Here is a 21,813-nt window from a genome sequence, read left to right as displayed (position 1 = left end):
ATCTCTATTAACAATAAATTGTGTTAATATGTTCACTAAAATTGAATCATCCTTGCATTCCTGACATAATTCCACTTAATTAGGTTTAGCTTTCTTAATATGTTGCTGTATTCCACTTACTGATGCAATGTTTTATCTTTAATTTTATATTAATATTCCTAAGTACAACTGATTTGTAGTTTCACAGAGCGATATTATTGGTGCAATCCTGGCCTCAGAGGAACAAAATTGGTGATTTTCCATCTCTTTCTCTCTCTCTCTATGCTCTAGAATAATTTAGGTAGCATTTCAATGATCTTATCTCTGAACATTAGCAAAATTCCCCTGTGAAATTGTGTGGATCTGATGATTTGGGGGAGAGTAAGTAGCTCTTTGCAAAAATGATTTCTTGTAAGTTACTTTATAAATTTTATTTCTTCCCATATTTCACTTTAGTCCTCTCCTCTATACAATTTCAATGTATTTTACATTCTTCCCGCTGTTGCAGTCAAATAGACCCTTGAGAATATAATGGAATGACTACTGTGCTGGTTTGGAGCCAGTATGCACCCCAGAAAGCCATGTCCTTTAATCCTCATTCACTATTGCTGGGCGGGATCTTTTCCATTGTTTCCATGGAGATATGACCCACCCAGTTGTGGGTGGTAACTTTTGACTAGATGGCTTCCATGGAGATGTGTCTCCACCCATTCAAAGTGGGGTTGCTTACTGAGGCACTTTAAGAGGGAAACATTTTGGAAAAAGCTTTAGAGCTGAAAAAGCCACACAGCCAGGGATCTTTGGAGATGCAGAAGGAGAACACCCCTGGGGAATCCTTATGAAATGAGAAGCTAGGAGAGAAAGCTAACAGACATCATCAGCATCAGAAGTGTTTTGGCTCCTTTGGCCTTATCTTTCCCTGGATACCTCAGTTTGGACATTTTCACAGCCTTAGAACTGTAAACTTGCAACTTAATAAATTCCCCTTTTTAAAAGTCATTCCATTTCTGGTATATTGCATTCCAGCAGCTTCAGCAAAGTAAAACAACTGGGAACATATTTGGATGGACTATTTAAAGGAAGGTTTAATGTCAATAAAGAATTATCCACAAACACTTTTGTGCTCATCTGCAGTGAACTCTCTAGTTCCTTACTATCAACAAATCAGGGAATGAAAGAAGTATGTGTGTGTGTGTGTGTGTGTGTGTGTGTGTGTGTGTGTGTGTGTATCTGCAGTACGTGTCTAAAAGGTTTCTGACTAAAATTTTTACCTTAATTACATTTTCATTCATTATTAAATTTTTGCATGAAATCCAAAAGTTAGAATGTATGTTCAAATAACTTATTGCCATCTCATTATTTTACAGATGAAGAAATTAATATTCTGAAAGGTAGGTAATTTTCCTGCCCAAGTTTCCAAAGCTAGTAAAAAGTTGAACTAGGACTGGAATTCATGTCTCAGTATTCTAAGATTTTTTAACCACTACACTATAGTCTTTTCTTTTGCTCAAACAGTGCAAAGAAGAAAATGCCTCACACCAAACATCAGAAATCAGAATGAGTCATAAAAGAAATAAACATTCTCTACATTCTTCTTTTAGTCCATATTAATTTGGAGCTGTAAATTCTAAAGCAGGCAAAAATTACTAGGGATATTTTCATGCAATTAGCTATGAATTAAAAGTATAAGGACTGCCATGCAGGAGACCCAGCTTTGATTCCTGGTCCATGCACTTCCCAAAAACAAATAAAGAAGCAAACAAACAAACAAAAAAACAAAAATTCAACAAATGGTGCTGCAATAACAGGATACTCACATGGAAAAATATTGAAATGTGACCCTGCCATACAGTGTGTGTGTATATATATATGGACTGGCCTGCCATACAGTATACTAAATAAATAAATAAATAAACAAACAGATAGATAGATAAGGACTGGCAATTCACAAATATTTTCCTGAAGGAAACTTCAATCAATAAGATATATTTGAATTTTTTTCTTCTTGTTTTAACTGCTTTTTAAAATGCAATTTTATTGAGATATATTATATGTTCACAAACCATGTAATTATCCAAAGTGTACAATCAATGGTTCACATTATCATATGGCTGTGCATTTGTCATCACAATCGATTTTTGAATATTTTCAATACTCAAAAAAAAAGAATAAAAGCAAAAATAAAAGTGTAAAAGAATACCCAAAAGATCCCATACTCCCCTCCCCACCTATAACTTATTTTTTGTCTTTTTTTTTCATTCATCTGTCCATACATTGGATAAAGGAAGTATCATTCACAATATTTTCACAATAACATGGTGAAAGCTCTATAGTTATTCAACCATCTTCAAGAATAAAGGCTATTGGATTACAGTTCAACAATTTCAGGTATTTCCCCCTAGTTACTCCAATACACCAAAAACTGACAAGGGATATCCGCATGCTGCATCTGAATAACCTCCAGAATGGCCTCTCAACTCTACTTGAAATCTCTCAGCTACTGAAACTTTATTTTGTTTAATTTCCCTTCTCCCTTTTTAACTGGTTTTTAATTAATATAACTCATGTCTGAATTTTACTATTCCTCAAGCTTACGGACTCATTTCAGTCATAAATGAGTCATACGTCAAGCTTGGTTATTACATAACAAACACAGCAATAAACATTACCAGAACTTTGCATTTAATCTTGATAGAAGAAAAATTTCTTAAGATCTGAGTAACTTAAAATGTGATGCATGTTTCTGGACTTCAGTCTCCTCATCATATGTGAAAAGAAAGAGGTGGCCAGATTAATCTGAAGGTCCCATAACTTCCAGTTGTTGAACAGCTCCTGAAACTCAAAAAACTGGCCCTTATATCTCTTCTGGGATTGGGATCTTGCAGTGAAATGTAGGTTTTATTTAGAAAGAAGGCAAAGAAGAGCAGTCTTTCTAAATAAGTAAATCATTCTCAGGTCTCATGTCAACAGTGGATTTAGAGGCATCTAACATTGCACAATCAAGCCAGAATATCATTTATTTTGAGCACAGTCCCAAATGTTTGCAGGTTTCACAGCTTTATGATCTTCCTATTGAATTGACCCATTTTATTGGGCCAGAGACTGAGATTGTGATTCTACACACAGCTGCATGGCTTTGGGGATTTTTTTTTTACTTTCTTTCCAGATATCTAGATATAAGTGTGTGTGTCAGGAAAAAGTATGCATTTATTTTTACCTTGGCAGCCTCCATTTCTAACTAGAAACACCCCCATCCCCTGACCCTTGCTTTGAAATTTAAAATCAAACACTGATGGCAGGAGATTAACTAGAAATGCCCATTACCAACACAAGAGAGCACATTTCTGTATTACAATAGCTTGAATTGAGAATGCAACAAGCATTTGTTTTGTGGTGTTTACTGTTATCCATTAACCAGTCAGACAATGAATGCTAATGGCATACAAAAAAGATGTCAATATTCATGATGCTGCAGGAAATATAAAATGTAGTTTCTGCTTCTCCCCATTGGGAGCTATAAGTAAAGCTGTGCACAAGGGAAGGGCAGCTTGTTCATGAACACACAAGCACAGCAGCAAGTTGGGTGGAAAGGCAAGCCTCCCAGGATTTTATGGCGCTGAACAGTTTCAGAGCTTAAGTGTCACTGCCTGTGACTCTGCCTGGAGTAACTAAAGCTGACCTTTTCTTGGACAAAACTATACTAGAAGCCCCAAAAGGCACATTGCCTATCACCCACTGCCATGATGCAGGGGAAATTTCTCAAACACCAGGTCAGCCAAACAAGTATTTTTGCCAATTGTTGGGAACAAAGTGTTGTTTGAATCATAGTTCCTTGTCTATGTTCAGCAAGGTGGAAAACAGCGTGTTGTTCCCACAACATTAATGAAGACATTCTAATGGAAAGAGCAGATGGAAACTGCCAGTAAAATGTAGCTAACTGGTAAAAGAAAAATATTTTTCAATAAAACTGTTTATGAACTAGGTACATGGTGAAGGCCGTGTGCCAAAAAAAAATGACAGGTAAAAATATTCTCAAATTAAGTTATAATGGCAGGAAAGAGGGGGGCTAAGTCAGAAACTGTATTTTGGAAAATGAAGTCTTGTATCATGCTAAAATTGCTCTTTGTTAACATTAAATTCATGTGATATTTAAAACATGGTAAGTCTACTTCCAATTTTCTTTTTTTAAATAGGACTTGTAATCATGTATTTTATTTAGAAAACCTTAATGATTGAAAAGATACCAACGAACACAGAGCCCAGAATAAGAAAGCAGGCTTCTAATCCTGTATAGCTTAATGTAATGTCCCAGAGTATAGTAAGCAGGTAACCAAAAAGTATTGGAAAAGTCCCTTGAAGGATAGGAGAAAAAATATGGAACTATTAAACTTTACCACCAGGGAAACTCCTGATACTATGTCAAACATTAGAGACACCTATATCAATAGGACAAGCCCTTGATCTTGAGGCTTGCTCTTGTGAAGCTTATATATACATGGCAGAGAAGTTTAGCCTATCCATAGGCATGTCTGAAAGTCACCTCCAGAGACCTCTTTTGTTGCTCAGATGTGGCCTCAGTCTCTCTAAGTCCAACTCTGAAAGTGAAATCATTGCCCTCCCCCTTACATGGGACATGACATCTGGGGTGAAAGTCTCCCTGGTGGCATGGGAGATGGCTCCCAGGAATGAGTCTGACTCTGGGCCCATGGGATCAACAATGCCATCCTGACCAAAAGAGGGAAAAGAAGTATAACCAATAAGGTATCAGTGGCAGAGAGAGTTCAAATAGAGTCAAGAGGCTACTCTGGAGGTCACTTGTGTGCAAGCTTCAGTAAGACATTGCTACCTATCAGAACTTGCCAAACCCCAACCAAAACCATTCCTGCCAATCCTAAAGAATACCTAGGACATTACATAAAATTCTACAGAAGTACCATACACTAGGGTAACTTTTAAGAAACTTACAACCTCCAGATGGGTCCCTGGCCCAGATAAGTCCTAAAATGGAGAGGGGTCAGTTTCTCTGAGCATCAGCTAGTTCCATTCCCCTATCCCATATTATCTACAGCCCCTTCCAACATGAAAAAGTTAAAATGTTCATAGCCCAAACACCCTTAAAAAGAGTGGGAGAAAGATCAAAGGTAATGGTGGAGTTAAACAGAGACGGTAGCGCTTAATAAGTGAATATGAGTGCTGAATCATTATATTGGTATTTCTTTTAGTCTCTTTAGAGCAGCTAGAAGTAGAAACCTAAAACTGTGGAATTGTAACCCATACCAAAATATGAAATCTGTTCTATAATTCATTGTTGTGATGTACTTTGAAATTTATTGCTTTTTGTATATATGTTATATTTCACAAAAAAAGAAAAAAAGAGGAGTAGTATAACAGATAAGATAGAATTTAACAAATGAGTATGACTGCTAAACCATTATATTGGTATTTCTTTTGGTCTCCAATGTCTTGGAGCAGATAGAAGAAAAAAGATGGAATTGTAACCCATACCAAACTTTAAAGCATGTTCTATAACTACCTGTAAAAAATGCACTTGGAAATTTATTGCTTTTTTGTATATATGTCATATTTCATAATTTTAAAAAAATGTTAAAAGAAGAAGAAAAGCCACCAATGAGTGCAGAGAAATAGTGTTTTTCATGTGAAGTAGCTTCCTAGAACATTGGACCTCTAAGGTGATCTGGAGTTGCTCAATTAAAAGAAGGTCTAAGTTGGGCCATGGTGGCTCAGCAGGTAGAGGTCTCGCCTGCTATGCTGGAGACCCAGGTTCGATTCCTGGTGCTTGCCCATGTCAAAAAAAGGCAGTCTATAAGTACACTTACAACTAGGACTGCGTGTGACTGATGTAGGGGATTGCATTCTGGGCTCCAGTTTTCTTATAGGTATTTTCTGAGAGAGACTGCAGCATATTTGTTCTTTTGTTTCTGACTTATTTTGCACGACACATTGTCCCCAAGGTTCACTCGGCTCATTGCATACCTCGCGTTAGCCTTCCTTTTTGTGGCCACACCATGTTCTATCCTGTGAATGTATCATGGTTCACCTTTTGGCTTCTCAGCCTTCTCCGTTGCGTATCATGGATGGTGTCTGAAGCTAAAAAAAAAAAAGTCTCAAAAAAATAAAAGGAAGTCTATACGAATGCCTGACTGAATGTGCCAAATGTGGCAACTGAATTAGGAACCCAGAGTCAGGAGTCTTACTCAAATTTGCTACTATGAGCTACATGATCCTGGACAGTTCATGTCATCTTGAGACATAGCTCCCATCATCTAAAAAATGGTTACCATAATCTCTGCACCATTCATCTCATAGATACGTGGGGAAAATAAAAGCATTTGATTACCAACAAAGCTTTTTGATTTAAAGATGCCAAAATAAGCATAATACTAATCATTCAAAAAAAAGTCTTACTTAGTGTCTTATCCGTGACAGGCTCTATTTTAGTTACAATTAATTCAGTGGTTATTCACACAATTCCTGCCCCTTATGGTCTTACATCTTAGTGGAGGAGACAAGAGTACATAAATTAAATTATATTATAAGTAAATAATATAATAAATAAATTAACAAATAAATATATGGTATATTATCAGATAGTGATAGATGCTAAGGAAAAATGAAACAGGAGAAATAAGTAGAGAGTGATCATATTTGTGGGCAAAAACTCTTCCAGATGTATTGTCTATGAAGAAGTAAGGCAGAATTTCAGTAAAGGTCTCAATCACTTAAGAAAGAGCCATGGGCATATCTGGGGGTTCTGAATTAAAGGTTGATTAGCAGCAAGAGCAAATAACTGAGGCATAAATACGCTTGGGTGTGTCTGAGCAACAGACAGAAGGCCAGTGGGGTTGGAGCAAGAGTAGAGGAAGAGGGTAGTAATAAATGATTCTGCAGAGGCCGCCGAGGCAGACCATGTGTGGGGCCATCATAAGGACTTGCAATGTTATTTCAGGAATGATAGGGAAGCCTGTAGGCAGTGGAAGCCCATGCCCTGATTTCTGTTTTTAAATGATTATTTGAGCTGTCATGCCATGGCTGGTTAGAGTGGAAATGGTGGCTTTTGCAATATCCAGCCCACGGATGTTGGTGGCTGGACTAAGGTGGGTGCAGTGGAGATAAGATTTGGGATATGTTTTGAAGCCTAGCTAGTTGTGAGAGAAATTTTTTATATGTTAATGGGGTAGACTTCCCCAGTGTTGATGTAGCTGCTCCCTCAGCTTATGTGTGAAGGACAATGAGCCTTCACACTTCTGGTCCCTCTAACCTGGTAGATGCCTCAATTCATGCATATTGCATTGAACTAAACTTCAGGTACCTCTTGGAGGAAATATGGAGGGAGCGGCAGCTATCTACTCAGCTGTAATCTTAAGCCTGTCTCCTTTCTGCTGCTTGCTAATAAACTGCAGTGAAAGCAGCCTCCCAATTCAAGAGAAATAAGGAAAATAGCTGAGAGTAAGCCACAGGACAGCCTGTTTTGAATATTTTGAGTGAGGGGAGGTGGAAAATAGTCATAATGGAAAGTGGGAAAGTGAATTGACTTGAGAAATGTAGTGAGCCTATTAAGTGTAATGACCAAACGTGAAATTTGTGGTGATTAGTTAACATTAGACTAGTAAGTACTTGTGTATTCTTCATATCCAAGTACAGTGCTTGGATGGACAAAATACAGGCTAATGAAGGACCATAGCAATTAGAGGGCTAGATTTAACCATCCTGGGGCTTTTGCCAGCAAGTATGATGCAGGAGAAAAGGAGTTGACGAATAGATATGAGATGGTTTAGGAGGTATGAAAGTGATAATGGACACTGAGAAAGTGGCTGAGACAACAGATGGAAGAACTGTTAGCAGGGGCTGACCAGAGGGGGTACTCTAGAATGATAGAAAGGAGAGAGATCGGATCTTTGAAATGGGGGGATGCCATTATTGGCAATTGGCCTAATTCTGTGTATGGCCCTGGGAGTGGGTGGCTGTACAGACTATTTACCCTAAACAGGGAGACATTGGTACATATTTTTGGCCGATGAATATAGATTCTGATAATCATATAAACTTCATCATATAAACTTCATATAAACTTTGAGACACTGGAATCTTTGTAGAACATTTTATTTGAATTTTTGGTCCATTTAGTAACCATCAATTAACCTTGACATGTCTAGAATATTTTTTCTGAGAAGATGAGAGAATAGTTTTTTTTTCTACAGAGCACATAGAAGATATTGGTTCTTTGGGGTCTTGTGAGATTTTGACCCTTAAATGTGAAAGCATTGTTTATTAGAGCTCAGAAATCCATACTCCAAGATATAGTGTTCTCTGCAGACCTTAAATCAATTCATTTATTTCTTCCTCCTCCTTTAATCTCCCTCTCACCCTTTAATTTTCCAGATAAACAAAGAGATAGATGTAAATAAATACAAGTAGCTGAATTGGGAGGTAGATAAATAGATACTTTTGGAAAACACCTTAATTTATCTTTATATACACAAATTTATTTGAAATATACTATAAATCAAATTGCCTCACCTATCCACAGTAACAGCTTTTTAACATCAAAAGGCATAATATAGCCATGAAAGAAATACATTCCTAAGACTTATGAGACATCAGATTTTAAGTCCATAACTCCCAGAAGTTTAAGAATTACAGGTGGATAAACAGAATATAAAACAACAAATAGTCCTGTGTGGACAAAGACAAAGTTTTACTATTTGGTAATATGATTTAATTTTTAACCTAACACAACAGACCTTGCATATCAAAAATGAGAGTTTCTCTCTTCAATGTAACTACCTTGTTTATTTATTCCAGCAATGTTGACATTGTTTTAAACATTTTGTGAACTACTATTCAGGGTCTACTTTTAAAGAACCTTTTTAAAAGATATTTTAAAATAATGCTTATCATATTTTTGAAAGTCAACTGACTACTGGAAGTTACAAAACAATTTAGAACTGGACTTGGTGAGAGGATGGTTTTAAAAGGTTTGGATCATAAATAAGGAATGACTTTAATAAAGACGTAGCTTTACTTGTGTGTGCTGTAAGTTGACTCTGAAGGCAGGTCTCAAAGAAGGAAGAGTAATGTTTTGAACTATGGTCCCACCACTGGAATATGTATCTGACCTACCAAAGTGACTGTTTTGCAGTAAAGAACTCTCCTTCTGGGTATTTGTTTCATGATCCAAAGAAGAGCAAAGAGTAAAGATGCCTGAAGTTCAATATTCAGTTTCCCTATTCCACAGTTTAAAACAGGTTATTCTTCAACAAAATTAAAATAATTGATGTCTTGAATGAGTCCATGGTCTAATTTCAGGAGAATTCCCCATGGCCTGCCTTGTGAAATGCCATTTAAAGCAGCAGAGGAAGGTCTGTGATTTAGCATCATTAGCTCAGATCCATCTCCTACAGAATTAAAACATTTCAGGAACATCTCCCTCAACCTGTAGCTGATTCAGTCCACAGCTGTCTGTTCTTGAAAACACAAAAGCTCAAAGGACAGCCTCCCGAGTCACTTGGACACTGGATTCGTTAGTGATCAAAGCCTGCACAGCCAGCACCCCGATGTTATTTTTAACATCCCAAGCTACTTTACCTGTGATTCTCAGTAAAGCCATTATCCAGAATGTTGTTAGAAGTTGATTCGATAAAAGTTTGGCCTCAGGAACACCAGGTGTCCTTGCTCTTTACTCTCCTGCAGGTCAGAAAGCAATGTGGCTCACAGTTTCTCTTATGTCCAGTTTCTGCCAGCTGGATGAGGCTTGTCTTCCTCTGCAATTTTTCTATTCCAGGCTTGCAGATCTTCAAAAGAAATTAGAGCTTTTCAAATGTACCTTAAGTTTGACAAAGCCTGTTGTTAGTATAAAAGTGATACATACTTTATTTAAGAGATATTTTGCTCAACAATCTTTCTACTATATTATTGTATTTTCAACTCACTAAAACATAAGAATCAGTTATTTTTAACTTTTTAATTGTATATTGTAACACATACAAGGAAAGCAAAGAAAAAAGCAATAATTTTCAAAGCGCTCTTCAAGAAATAGTTACAGAACAGAACCCAGAGTTTGCCATGGGCTACCATTCCTTCATCTCAGATTTTTCCTTCTAGCTGCTTCAGAACATTGGAGACTAGAGGGAAATTTTTTTTTAATCATCACAGTTGACTTTTTCTCTCTTTTGTGAAAAATACCACACATACATAAAAAGCAATAAATTTCAAAGCACATTGTAACAATTAGTTGTAGAACAGATTTCAGAGAAGAATCAATTTTTATATAATTGGGGATAGTTTAATATTCTTGTGACAGATGGTTTTATCCTAGTCATAATATATGTTCCTTTCTCACTAGGGCATCGAAGGATTCATAGCCCATCCCCTAGGAGGACAATAACACCGGCATTGCTGACAATCTTTCCAACATCAAGAAGAAGGTCTTAAGAGAAGAAGGAATTGGATCAACAGGACAGTTTTCCAATGTCCAAGGATCCATTGTGTCCTAGACATGGCAGTAGCAGTAATAGTAGTTACAACGACAACAATGAAAATTGACACTTACTGAAAATTTACTCTGTGCTAGTTTATATTTTTTACAACAATTTTCTAGTTGATCCTTACAAATGTCAATATAACCAGAAATATTCTAGTTTCAGACGAGGAAATCAGAGCACAGAGTGGTTCAGTGACTATCCCATATCATATTTAGAACATAATAGTGTTGGGATTTGAAACCAATTAGTCTTACTCCAAAGCCCCCAATTCTATGTCCATAATTTCATGATACACCAATTCTATGTCCATAATTTGCCTAATTAATTAATTTAGTTTTTGAGAGTGCAGAACTATCCTCCTGAAATTGGTGATGGGGAGAGGGTGGCAAGTAGAAATTGAGTAAAATGGAAAAGGAAAGTTCAAAACTCTAAACATGACAGACTCCATGACCTGCCAAGCTGCCTATTTGTTCCTGTAGCACTTTCTACTTGTTCCATCAAAACTCTTAACTCTGTATTTTAATTTCCTATGTACTTGACTGTCTCTCCTCTAAAAGACTCTAAGTTCTTTAAACTAAGGGCTATATCTCATTCCAAATTGAATCTATATTATCTAGTGAAGTAATCACAACATAATAGGTCTCAGTAAATATCTGTTGAATTAATGAATGATTACAAAAGTAATGGGAACCATGCCGGAGACATGGGATCAATTGCCGGTGTCTGTCCATGCAAAAAGGGAAAAAAAAAAAGTAATGAGCACATGCAGTACCTGGAGGAATGATTTAAGTGCAATTTTGCAGGATGCAGACAGGCATCTGAGTCTCCAGTTTCCTTTGTCTAGGCAACTGATACAGCTCTTACCCTTCTGCACTTCTCCATAGGCAAACATAGCTGGGATGGGGGCCTGTATTTATACAGTGTGTACAGAGGTCTTGATGTGTTTTGTCTCTGCAAAGATCCATGCAGTACTAATTCTAGTTAAGAAAATATTGGAATTTGAGATCCTTGATCTTTGGCTAAAAGAAAGGGATTTGAATGAAAACAATCAGACAAGGGTTTTAGTTATTCAACTTTCCTCATGAAACTACTAAGTGAAGAAGAAGAAGATATTTGGGTATTCGGACTCACTGCCAGAGTGGTTGTTTTAGTCTGCTAGCTGCCAGAAAGTAATATAACAGAAATGGAACAGCTTTTTAAAAAGGAGAAATTATTGTTGCAAGTTAACAGTTTTCAGGCCATGGAAATGTCCTAATTAAAGCAAGTCTACAGAAATGTCCAATCTAAGGCATCCAGGGTAAGAATCTTTGATTCGAGAAGGCCGATGAAGTTCAGACTTTCTCTCTCAAGTGGAAAGGCATGTGGTGAATATGGCCAGGGTTCCTCTCTTGGCTGGAAAGGCCCATGGCAAACATGGTGTCATCTGCTAGTTTCCTCTCCAGCTCCCCGGGAGGCATTTTACTTCTTCATCTCCAAAAGTCACTAGCTGGTGGACTCTGCTTTGTGGTTCTGCAGCATTCTCTGTTGTGGCTTTCTCATGGCTCTATCATTCTTCTCTGCTCTCTCTGAATCTCTTGGCTTTCTCCAAAATGTTTCCTCTTTTATAGGATTCCAGTTAAGTAATCAAGACCCACCTGGAATGGGTGGAGACATGTCTCCACCTAATCCTATTTAACACCCACTCTTGAGTGAGTCACATCTCCATGGAGATAATTTAAGTTTCCAGCATACAGTACTAAATAGGGATTAGAAGAAACAGTTGCCTTTACAAAATGGGATTAGGATTAAAACATGGTTTTTCTAGGGTACACATATCCTTTCAAACTGGCACAGTGATTGAGCTGAACGAGGCAGGCTACACACCTGAGGAATCCAGCCCAGCCTACCTTCAGAGGCAATTAATATTCTTAAGGTCCAGCAGAGATATTGCTTCCTTATTTCCTCTGGCTCCTGCACCTATTGCTCAGATTTCCAGTAGAATATTGTTGACCAAGAGGAGGAAGAAAAGGAGGAGGAGGAGAATGAGGGAAAGGAGGAGCCTGATTTTCTGAGCCTGTTGCTGAGTTTGAGCCGTGATTCTCTGTTGGCACCTCCTGCGCCTTGCTGTGCTTTTCCCATTCTTGGGAATTTTCTGTTTTGGGCCCACCTGCAAGCTCTTCACTCACTGCCTTTGCCTTGACATTGAGTATTTTAGATTTGTCTGTCTGCCTGATGTCTGACTGACTTCTTATCCTGACCCCAGTTATATTTTAGGGGGCTTGGATTTTCTGTCCCAATAGGTACCTGTGCTGCCCTTGGGCATTTCTAGCCAAATCAATCTCACCACACTCACCTAACACTATATTAGTTCAGCTGGTGACTCTCTGGGCTCCATCCTAACCTACGTGGGGATGCTGATATGCCCCAGCACAACCCTGCTCTCTGGGCTAAATCTCTGTAAACTGACTCTTCTTCCTGTTGAGAAACTTCTTTCTTGCTTCTTCCAATTTCCCATGCTATTTTAGAAGCCAACCTTTTCCCACTTGGAATTATTCCCTTGTTTATTTCTTCCCCTCTGCATAGGCAGGCACAGACTCAAACCAACCATGTACCTCTTAACTTAGGAGTCCACTCTGCTCCCCCAAATGACTGACTTTTCAAATTTAGCTCTTTGGCAACTATAAAGACCCTAGAGTAGTAGCTCTTAAGTACGGTCTCTAAGACCAGCAGCACATGCACTACCTGGGAACTTGTTAGAAATGCAATTTCTCATGCCTTGCTTCAGATCTACTTAGTCAGAATGCCTGGGCGTAGGGCCCAGCAACCTGTTCTTTCAAGTTCTCCAAGTGATGCTGGGGACACTAAAGTTCAACACCATTGTCTTAGAGAAATGGTCCATAATGCCCTGGCCATAATCTGCCTCCTTCTCCTGCCCCTTCTTGAGCTTAGGGCAGTCACTTGTAACTTCTAATTGCTTGCCTGTTTCTGGCTCCCTCTTTCTCTGTTCTTCTTTAGTTATCTGGATCCCAGATTGCTAACCTGTCCATTGGTTAAATAGTTCTTCTTGGCCAGTTCCAGTTTGCCACTGTATGTTTTAAGTCCTACTGGAACTGTCTATTTTGCCAGTGTTGAGGATGAGTCACATTTCACCAAGAAACAATGCTCTTGCATTCCTCCTCCTCTATCACAAACTAAAATCCAGATTGAGTCATCCTCCAATGCAAAAGCTGACCTCACAGGGCAATACACCTGTCATCATGACCCCAAGCATTGGCATACAAGAGGATGGGTGTTCGGGAAGTTCCAGAGTAGTTGACTTTAACCATCCTGTTTTCCTCCAAAGGATCATACACAATTGTAAACTGACTTCAGCAATAAATCAGAATGTCTTCCTGGCTAAATCAGTACAAAGAGAGTTTGGAACCCTTGTGTCTGTTGAATGAAATCTACCCCATCAAACTGTCAGTAGGTGCTTAGTTAAAACCAGTGAGAGGTATATAAAACCTAATAGCACCTCTGATATAAGCAGATAATATGACTCCAGACATTTTGCACTTATGATCCTACATTTGAAAGGCCAAAGGGAACTGTGTCCGAAGGAAGGGCCTGACAGAAGTGTTTCAGATAACAAAGAGTAAATGGACACCACTGCAGATCATGTATGAAGTTAACTACATGCTCTGGGGAAATTTGTTTTTGGAAGACAATGTTAACAGTTAGTTGTATAGGAAAAGTCCATCAGAGACCAATGCGTATCTTCATATGTTTGCTTTTCTCTGTTTTTTCCATATAGCCTCATTTCACTTACCTGTATTCTAATCCCAATCAATCAGAGTTTATTAAATCTGGAGACTGATAAAACGTGAGTTTGAGATGCATGTGGTCAGTTACCAACTGCCTCTCCATTCTGCAAACTCTCTATGGATGAGGCTGACTTGGGAGTGTGTTTGGAGGCACATGCCCATGGTGCTATTTGGTGCAGGCAGTTTCATGTTATCACATAACAGGGCAAGGGAGACTTTGAGTTTGCAGAATATACAAGTGCAGCAGCGGAGGCAATGAGATCATGTTTCTGACTAGGTAGAAACTGGTGCGAAACAATTTGGAATGCTGCATCTTCAGTCCTTCACTGGTACCCACCAGACATGTCTCATCCTGCAAATACCTGTATTTGAGCACAGTTGATGGACAGACAGAAAGGGTTACCGAGGAACAAATTTGCACAAAGTTTTGCTATGTTTGTTTTATAGTCAGTGCATGATAAGCCACCACTATCACTTTTTTAATGTTCGAATTGGCCCAGATTTGTCCATCAGAGTTCCTTGATGCTGGTTCCTGTGTCCTTTTGACATGTCCCCATCACTATTTGTGAAGTTTCTTACTTCAGGCACAACAGTGTGTTCCAGGCTGATCTTGAACTATGCCTTATGCCTGCCCCAGTGTGAAATGGGTCATTTCTCCCAGGAGCCCTGGATCCTTTCAGTGGGGAATGGTATTTAGAAACTTAGGCAAACCCAGTTTTGCTAAAGAATAATAAGGAGTTTGAGGGAAAAAGAAAGATTGAGAACAAATTGTGGGAGGCTTTGAGGATCAGGCCAAGAACTTAGCAGGGAGCCAACCTTTGGGAGCTGTCGCACAGGTGAGAGACACATCTTAGCAGAAAACATGCAAGATGCCACAGAGAAGAGGGAGATGCATAGGAACGACTCACATATCTGATGCTTCTGCATGTATTGAGAGGAGATTTGCATATCTGGGGATAGAGCACTGGTAGGTACTGTAATAGATTCAGGCCATCCATTGGAGTCATCGGCTTCGGAGTCTGCCCTGTGGATTTTGGACTCTGCGTTCCTACGGTCACGTGAGACACTTTCATAAATTTTATATTTGCAAGTGTTCCCTGTTGGTTCTGTTTCTCTAGAGAACCCTAACTAATACAGTTTGTTTCTGTGTGTGTGTGTTTACTGTTTGCACAGAGAATTCTGGATTGGGAAGCCTGGTCTGGATAACCTGTCTGAGTCTAAAGGAGAGGATCTGAAGGTCCTACTTTCATAAAGCATTTAGTAAAGCATGAAGCTCTGGTGAGAAGTGGACTCAGTGAATGGGAGAGGAGCTTTGTGCCCACTTCTGTGAGAGGCTATGACAAGCTCTCCACAGCCTGCAGAGCTCTACTAATGTAGGAACCATACTTATGTCAGGGGCATCAGTGTTGTTATTGCAGCCCCGGTAGCAAAGTAACTAGTGAAGTATTGCCCCTTCGTAGCGACCGATTGTCAAGGAAAGGAGCACAGAAATAATGGAGATGGATGAGGTTCTGGAGAAGAGGACCAGTAAATTTGGGGCACTGATCTTATTTTACCCCATATTTACCCAAATACTGGTTAAACCTAAGTTATACAAGAAAACTCAGGTCTATGAAGTCCATTAGGAAATAAGTCTTCCTTCTTTATGTCACCTCTTTGCTCCCAAAGCAAAAAAATTTCTGGAAATTCTACTCCTACAAATAAACTCCAAACACATTATTCTGGCATTTTAGATCATTAACTATCTGCCTCCATCTAACTCCATGATCTTCTCACTCTATTCTCTCAACAACACTGTAACCATATATTGATATATATGGTGTCTTTCAGTGTGTTTTCTTTCTGCCTCTCTGAATATTCCTTATTTGTCAAGGCCCAGGTCAAGCTTTGCCTTTTCTCTGAATCTTTTCCTAATTATCTCAATAAGCAATGATTTTTCACTTTCAAATTCTGTGTTCAGCTCATGCTTCCTTATTTATTTAAATTTTAGTATACACCACCTTATTTCTTAGTCATCTTTCCATATATATATATATATATATATATATATATATATATTGCTTATCTCCCCAATTGTAACAGAAGGCCATTTACTTCTCCTCAGCCTCCTATTGGGTTTGGTTCACTGTTGAGCACATAAAGTTGTTAAGAATTGTTGCATGATTGAGTGATTGATGGTCTGACATTGGTGTCTCAGTGTGACTGCCTCATGCTTGACTTTTGTTAAGATATGGGAGTAGAGTCGAAGGTCGCAGTAAATGGATTTTCAGCACATGAGTATGTGCATCAATACTTTCCCTCTCACTGAATCTTGCCCCCTGGCATCTGCCCCTGTTGACTGCGTTTTCAGACCATCTCATGCAGTGGGTGTTTGTAACCATGTACTGACTTTCTTAGTGGGACTATTTTACCTGGGGCAAGGACGAAATCATCAGGCTCATTTTAATTTTTGAACATAAATTCCATGAAGCCTAGATATATTTTCTTGGGATAAAGTCATATCTTCATAGGGTGTCAGAGCAGGGAATAAACTGATATGTCTTAACATCATTATCATCTTTATCAATGAACTAAGCAGATTTGAATTTGAATTCATGATTTTATGCTTGTGATGACTGTGTGAACACAGACAGGTCAGTAACTTTCTAAGACTCTGTTCCCTCATCTATATATTGGAGAAAATATTTTTACTTGAGAAGTTACTTTTGGAGATTAAATGAGTTAATATTTGTGATGTGCCAGAAGCCATAACTGGCATAGGGTAGGTGATTAATAAAAGGTAACTAATATTAATTAGTATTATCAACTAGTAATTATAATGAGTATATATCTGACCATAGATACCAGAAATATAAAAGAGTTGTCATATTGTTTCTTTCCAAAAAGGCCATTTAATTCAGTTAGGAAACAGAACATATATGTAAAACATAACTAAATTTAAATTAATCAAAAATATATTAAATGCTTCTTATGTCTCAGGCACAGGCCAGATCCAACCTATACCAAGATGTCATGTATGGCGCCTACCCTCAAAGAGGTGTTAGTGTAGCCAGGAAGCCAAACATAATTTGCAGTGACATAATAGGGGAAATTTATGTATATATGTCAGGTGGATATCAGAGTACTTTTGCCTCTAGGTAATAACTGCAATCGTCAAACTGCCTTGAGCATTAAAGATGGTATAATTTTATTAATATGTAATAATTTCAGACTAAGTACTTCAAGGCCACTAGCCAATCTCATTATGTAAATAGAATCTACAGTGCACAAACCACATGGCAATACATAGTGGATCTGAATGGGGTGGAATTTGGAGTTGGAGGATCAGTAGTTCAATAGCATCAACAAGAACCCAGATTTTTTTCCCTTCTTTTCTGCTTAACCAACGATACCTGGTAGTGCTGGCTTAAGTTTGAGCTTCTAAACCAATAATAACCATGATTGTCTCAGAATAATCAGGGTATACCTGTGGAGCTATACTCAGTCCCCAAAACCCCAAGGATGCTACTTAAGTGAGACTGGGTGGAATATATGTTGGGGAGCCAAACACAATGTTCAGAATTGGGCCTAACTAATAAATGAGGCAAGTTGATTTCATGGCTTGATTTGATATTGTTCCCTTTTATCATCTTCATCATGCTTCAATTTCATAATTTGCCCCCCATGGACCAATTATATTATAATGCTAAAATATATTACTTTCCATCACAATTACAATGCCTAAATTATACAAATCTCTCAGTTGGAAACTGGAAAGTGTCTGTTAAAGAAATGATGGACAGGGGTTGGTCCCACTGACCTACTAGCTAAAGGGAGTCTTCTGTTACTGTTACTAGTTATTTTTCTAAGCATCTCGGTATTTTGGTACCTTGAATGTAAGTGGGCCACCCATTAGATATCCAATCATAAATAGTGAGAAATTAATTTTGGCAGGAATTATTGGGTCTTGAATGATAAACAGGATTTTAACAGACAAAATAGGTGACAGGAAGAATTTCCTAGGCAGACAGAAATGAAATTTTGTGATATATTTGTAAAATGGGAAGTACTCCAGCACAGTTAAAATATTAGACTTTCAGGGAGGGAAATTAAGGAGAAGTGGATCTGGAAAAAGAGTTTGAGTTCTATGCCGATACCTACTTCTTAGTTGAAAGCAACAGATCCTGACCAATTTATGACTACAACTGGGTTAGGGGTTCAAACAGATAAGGAGTAGCTCATGAAACTTCTTAAAATCTTGGAAAATCAGGCACAAAGGATAGTCAAGAAAGAGGGGTTCTAAGCAGCCAGAGCCAGAGCCAAAATCAGTCCCAAAATTAGTCCAGGGATGATACCGCTGTCCCCACTATAGCCCTGCAGTTACCCCACACAGACCACTGATTTGGAGGAACCTCTATCACTGCTGCTCCTAAGGTGTATCGGAAAGTCTTAATGTGGATTATGTCCTTGGTACAAAGGAGGCTGGAAAACTGAGAATTGTCCTCCCAGCAAGACTCATGTTGGAGAATTTCTCAAACTTGGAAAACATTTATAATTAATAGAAGATGTTAATGCTGATGGCAAAAGATGAAGAGAAGGATGATAACAAAAATGACAGCTATCATTTAATTAATACTTCATGCTTATCCTCACAACAAATTGATGAAAGGCATTACTATTTCCATCTTACAGATAAGAAAACTGTTTAAGAGGTTCACCATTAAATGTATTTAAAAGGGAGTGGCATGATAAATATGCTTTAGAGTGATCAATTTCACAGCTGTGTGGAGGGCAAGATTGTAGTTAAAGAGAACCACGAGAAGATGAGAGCGTGAACGAGGAGGACAGGGTGGCTCAGAGCAGACGGTGTCAAGCTTCAGTACATCTCATGACGTTGTGAATGTGATTAACCCCACTGATCTCTGTCCTTGGGAGTTGCTGAGGTGGAAACTTCACAAGTAAAAGAGAGAGAGAGAAAGAGAGTCAGTCAGTCTAAAGAGACAGAAACAACTAAATGCAGAATGTGGCCCTGGACTGAATCTAATAATGGAGGAGAAAATACCCAGACATTTTTGGGGCATAAGATAACATTGGAATATGGACTTTAAGCTTTATATCAAGGTTAAATTTCTTGATAGAATGATATGGCAAATGTTGCAAACTGTTAAAAGTTGATGAATCCGAGTATGCTTTAGTTCTCTGAATGGGTTTTTTTTTTTCTTTTTTGCAACTGTCCTGTAAGTTTGAAAATATTTCAAAATAAAAAGTTTATTAAAAACAAGAGATGCACACACACATACATACATACATTACAGTGCAATTTGGTAACTAAGAAGAAAATTTAAAACTAGCTGCAACAGAATTACCTGCACAGCTTGTTAAAACACAGATTGCTGGCTCCATCCCTAGTGTTTCTGATTCAGCAAATCTTCTGGACCTAAGACTTGCACTTCTAGTAAGTTCAGGGTTGGTGCTGCTAATACTTATCTGGGGACCACATTTGCAGAACCTCTGGACTAAAGAATTGTTTTTCAAACCCAGAAACGTATGGACTCTTTTCAATGAAACACATTACTGAGAACATTAACATCTCTCCTCAATTTTTATTATAAAATTACTTTGAAATATATGAATATAAAATTAGGTATAATCTCCTTATGCTTATAGCATGTAGGTAACTATAAAACCTAAACCATATTTAAATTAAATAAAAACAAATCTATGAAAGTAATAAAATTCAAATTAACAATAATTTTAATGTGACAGATGATACCATTCTGCTGAAATTAAATTGCCATTGTTGCATTTAAAATAAAAAAAGACATAGACTCAAAACCAATTTAATTTTAATATGTTTTTGTAATACTTGTGTAAGGAATGACTACTTGCATAAGTATATTCTACAAAACGGTATTAATGATTTCCAGACTCTGTTTCCAACCGTACACATAATTCAAGCTCAGCAAGCATTTCTAAAATGGAATTTTAATAAGATGTTTCCTAGTGTCTCTGTAAAGCTAGGTTCCTGAACATTCTAAGAGAAGTGTGACACTATTGAAAACTAAATTAAAGAACTACTTAATCCAGTTATTGCTGAACTTTCAAACATAAAAAATTCTCATTACATATTTGCTACTACACTTTTGCATCCAGTGATCCATAACAAGCCGGTATGTGCCATGATCAGATCCATGCAATCGGTTCTGAATGGCGTGGCACAAGGGCCATCAATTCTTCTGGTTCAGCATTTCTGAACTACCATATGTCATGTGATGACTCAATTCTACTTCGACTATTCTCTTCCATAAATCACTGCAAAATTTTATTTCAATAGCATTTAACGTAGCTTGGATTCCTCAGAGGCAGTTTCTAAGAAAAGAATTCTTGTAAATGGGATTTATTAATGAGTGTTTTTAGAAAAAATCAGTAGGGGGATGGAGAAATATGACAGGGGAAAGAAGAGAGCCATATGAGGGTATGATACCTAGAAAAGCCCTGTGGGGGTAACTTCGGCTTGATTCGGGCGGGGACCTCTGGAGACAGAGTGGATCACACTCCAGAGTTTTCTTGATTAGGGACAAAGGAATTCAAATATTTATAGTCAGGTTCCCCTCAGCAAATGATAAGGAAAGACGTGAATTACCAGTCTCTTCAGACAAGCAGGCTCTGGCAGCCTGAGGGCAAACCTCTAACATTGATACACAGATGCTAGCTGTTATGCATGAAAATGGTGAAGGGACTGGAGAGGACATGGAAGGGACACTAATATTGTTGATCATGACACCATTTGGCCTCTACTTATGAATGTAATAATCAGCTGATTGCCTTTCAGCTTCGAATCCACCCTCTTTACCTTGCACATTTTGATACTAGAGCTGGACCCTGTAAACATTTCTCTATTACTGGCTGGGTTCATTCTAGGTTTTGTCCTTAGAGGACATAGGAGGGACACTGCAAGTATGGCAAGAGGAAGGGACTTTTACCCCTAGTTCCAGCTTGCTGTTTGCGGGGAGCAGCTGCCAATAGAATAAGTGGAATAAGAGGCTAAGAAGTGCAGTAGTACTCACCCCATTGCCTTCATGGACCTACAGCCTATACCATCCAGCATGTTTCTCAGTCAACCAGTGGGCCATTCCTCTAAATCAGCTCCAGTCTATGCCCTCTAGGATATTTCTATTCTACCAGCAAGCTACATGTCTCTGTGGCATCCGTGCTATATGCAATGGGGTTGGAATCTCAGCCTTCATGGGCTCCTTTAAGTATATAGCTCCTTTCCTTCAGCCCTAGGGAGAAGAGCTTACTTTTACTTTTGCTATTCCTGCATCCATAAGAATCCTCATTTTCTTCTTTTGGTAGTTAATCAACTTTTAGTAGCAAACAATTCTTCATCTGTTTTTTCCTCTTCAAATTACTGATGTGGCTTTGTCTTCTGATTGGACCCAGACTGATTAAAATGGATATTGAAATTCTATAATACTTATTTATAAAGCTGCATTGAGCTATTACTGTTTTTTACATTAACCTCAAAATAAAAGAAAGATTAAAGATATGTGGATACCCAGGTATACAGC

General features: G+C 38.1%; 1 long non-coding RNA gene across 1 annotated transcript in view; it reads right to left on the bottom strand.

Annotated features, from left to right (window-relative positions):
* Nucleotides 1-5,951: 5,951 nt before the first annotated feature.
* Nucleotides 5,952-21,813, bottom strand: part of LOC143676253 (uncharacterized) — a 149,352-nt gene continuing 133,490 nt past the window's right edge. Inside the window, exons 2-3 of the long non-coding RNA XR_013171952.1 lie at nt 9,586-9,791; nt 5,952-6,087 (exon numbers count right to left, since the gene is read on the bottom strand). This is a non-coding gene — a long non-coding RNA (uncharacterized LOC143676253). The remainder of the gene's footprint in view (nt 6,088-9,585; nt 9,792-21,813) is intronic.

This window comes from Tamandua tetradactyla, chromosome 3 (genome assembly GCF_023851605.1).
Source record: "Tamandua tetradactyla isolate mTamTet1 chromosome 3, mTamTet1.pri, whole genome shotgun sequence".
Lineage (NCBI taxonomy): Eukaryota > Metazoa > Chordata > Mammalia > Pilosa > Myrmecophagidae > Tamandua > Tamandua tetradactyla.
Note: the sequence above shows the minus strand (reverse complement) of the source record. Positions and strands in the feature narration are given on the sequence as shown.